General features: G+C 39.4%; 1 non-coding gene across 1 annotated transcript; it reads right to left on the reverse strand.

Annotated features, from left to right (window-relative positions):
* Positions 1-2443: 2443 nt before the first annotated feature.
* On the reverse strand, positions 2444-2550 carry LOC145080635 (small nucleolar RNA R71). Its single transcript, XR_013695230.1, has one exon. It is a non-coding gene; the product is annotated as a small nucleolar RNA R71 (small nucleolar RNA).
* Positions 2551-3395: the final 845 nt, after the last annotated feature.

A 3395-nucleotide genomic window follows, 5' to 3' on the forward strand; every position in this document is an offset into this window, starting at 1 on the left:
TAAGCTAGGATTCGTTGAGCCGAAGATGATATCATCAACATAGATTTGAACAATCATAAGGTGGTTACCTTCCTTCTTACGAAAGAAGGTTGGGTCAAACGAACCTTGTTTGAATTTGGACATCTTCAAAAACTTAGTTAGCGTTTCATACCAGGCTCTAGGTGCTTGTTTCAGTCTTGATATTGCTTGAGGGCAAGCAAAGCCTAAGTGTGGGGTATTTTGATATTGCCATATTTATACTTATTTTTAGGCAGTATTTAAGTACATTTTTATTAATAAATTGATAATATGTTTAGAATAATGATACTTATGAGTTTAAATTGTTATTTTCAGTCAATACAAAGGATTTTCGAAGAAAGGGACCAAAGGTGACAAAATGGGGAACATGGGAGGCTTGGAAGACAAGAAAATAATAAATTCACGATAAGAGCTAAATTCACGACGTGGCGATGAAGCCCACGACGTGGCACGGGTGTTCCAGAAGATAAGCATCGCGACACGGAGGATTTCCTTGAAGGATACGGATTGCTTGAAGCCCACGACGTGGCGCGAGTTTTTAAGGATTATATAAGTTCTCCTGATTATTACGAAAAGGAAGACTTTTGGCAGAAGAAAAAGAGTTCCAGGAGACGAATAAGAACGAAAGAAAAGTTCTGGAAGAGGGTTTTCAACACCAAAAGAAGTAAAGGTTTATTTTTAGAACATGTCTTTTATTAGTTTTAGCTGTGTTAGTTTAATTACTATGATGAGCAGCTGAATCTAGCTACTCTTGTTTAGCTAGATGAAGCTTTAAACTTATGAATAGTTATATGATTATGGATTAAGCTTAGTTGGTAAAAAAATTGCTTGTGTTTGATTTGTATGACCTAGCATGTTAATATTTATTTATCTAATTGCTTAATTGCATGTTCTGTGTAGCTTAGTGACCATTAAACTGCATGAACCTGTTTACCTAATAATTTAGTGAACATTGAATTGTTAGAGCTAGGATTGACCAATCTTAGTTAATAATTAGAATAAATAAAGTTTAGTTGTGCTAGAGAACGTGAATTGTGATCATAATTGCGTTTACACAACAAATCTTACATAGCATATTTATATCTATAATTAGTTATGTGTTTAATTATGTGTGAACATACATGGTTTGACATGAATTAGTTAAGTATTGGTAAGATAGAACTAAATTACTAATATAATTAAAAACCAACTTAGTAATCCGTAATTGTTAGCTAGCTATAAGGGAGAAGTGGATTCAAACTAAACAAGAGTGTGTTTTTATTTATTGAATTTGATTTAAGTTCATCTGATCTTGTAAAACCAGATAAAACCCCTTATTAAACTTGTTAAATAAATTAGGTTAATTTAATAGTAAGTAAATTAATTAGAACACCGTTCCCTGTGATCGACACCCGACTTACCTAATCTATATTGTAATCTGACTAGGTACACTGCCTATAAGTGCATAGATAGTTAAGTTTGTTAGGTTATAAATATTAAAATTAGTGGGTACTTTTGTGCACATCAAGTTTTTGGCGCCATTGCCGGGGAACGGCTTAGTTTTTTGCTTATTTATTTGCATTAAATTAATCGATCCTTCTTGTGGAGTCACAACCACAAAAAGTTAATTTTTCAGCAAAATAAAAAGTTTTTCTGTTAATCACAGAGTCCACGACGTGGCCACATACTTGCCACGACGTGGACAGACAATTTTTTTTTTAAAATTCTAGTTTGTAGTTAGTTTTTCTTATTTTAGTTCAGTTTTACGTTTTAGTTTAGCAAGTTGCAGGAGTTCATGACCAGAGGCTCAAACACACACTTGGTGCCACCACTGGAAGACCCCGAGTCTGCACTTCACAAGAAAAAGACGCCCTTGCAAGAATTAAAGTCAGCCTTTTCTAGGAAGTCGGGAAAGAAGACAGGAGAGTCAAGTTCATCAGCGAAGCACAAGAGCAATCTTGAGCATTTGGATCACACACCCGTGCAAACCGAGTCCGAATACGATACCGAGCCAGAATTTGAAGAACACACAAGTGAACCCGAGAACGAGCCAAGGAACGAGATGGCAGCAATTGAAGAAATGTCCATGGGAGCATACAAGAAGCGGATTCGAGAAGATATGGGTCCTGGTTTAGTCCAACCCGCAATTCCTGCCACTGCCACATTCGAGCTGAAGGGACACATATTGACAGCACTGAAGGACATCCCATTTTTCGGGAAGGATCATGAGGATGCTTTTAAGCATCTAGACGAAGTCAACGACATTGCGGATTACTTCAATGTCCCAAATGTCACCAGAAATACAGTCTTGCTTAGGATGCTTCCCATCACTTTCAAAGGAGCTGCTAAGGAGTGGTTAAAAGCACTTCCACCGGGTACAATCACCACTTAGGCTCAAATGCGTGAGCAAATCCTGGACCAGTTCTGCCCACCATCCAAGATAGCCAAACTCAAGAAGGCGATAGCCAACTTTGAGCAACAACCGGGGGAGTCACTATATGAAGCATGGGAGCGGTACAAGGGCTTACTCAGAAATTGCCCTCAACATGACCTAAATGTGCAGCAAGAGATGTCAATCTTTTATGATGGGGTCAATGTGATGACAAGACAACTCCTTGATTCTCAAGGACCGTTGACAAAGAAAAATCCAAGGGAGGTCAAGGAGCTAATTGAAGAATTCGCGAAACACTCCCGCGAATACCATAACCCGAGGCAAGACGGAAGCAAAGGCGGTGGAGAGGCCCAAACTGAAGAAATTGCAGCTGTCATGGCCATGCTAAATAACATGGATCGCCGGATAACACAAATGGACCAGTCGATACATGCCATAAGAGTGGGGTGCGAGCGATGCAGTGGTCCACACTTGACCAAAGACTGCAATATAGATGAGTTTGGGAACAAAAAATCTCAAGTGTGCTACTCTAGTGGGGATAAGTTTGATAACGACTGGAGGAAACCGAAGAAGGAGTGGCTGCCATATGAAGAGTATAAAAAGCAAAAAGAAGAGAAGTATAGGCAGACAGGTCGAGGCTTTTACCAAAAGGAGCAGCCACCAATCGAGAAGAAACCCGACCTAGAGACCATTTTGATGAAGTTTATGGAGGCTTCGGAAAAGAGACATGAGGCCACGGATTCCGCTATCATGGAACAACAAACATTGATAAAGAACCAGCAAGCCTCCATCCATAACCTTGAAGTACAATTTGGTCAACTAGCCACTTTAGTTCATGAAAAATTGTCCCCGAAGAATCCCGAAGTAAAAGCCCAATCTCACGTAATGGCCATCGATACTGAAGAAGATACAATATCCGAGTTCCTGGAGGCGTTGGAAGAAGAACCGCAGCAGCCCAAGAAATCAAGAATCGAAAATGGAGAAAATGCTGAACCAGGCTCGCCAC

The sequence above is a fragment of the Lactuca serriola genome, chromosome 1 (assembly GCF_051521515.1).
Source record: "Lactuca serriola cultivar US96UC23 chromosome 1, Lser_US96UC23_V15, whole genome shotgun sequence".
Taxonomy (NCBI): Eukaryota; Viridiplantae; Streptophyta; class Magnoliopsida; order Asterales; family Asteraceae; genus Lactuca; species Lactuca serriola.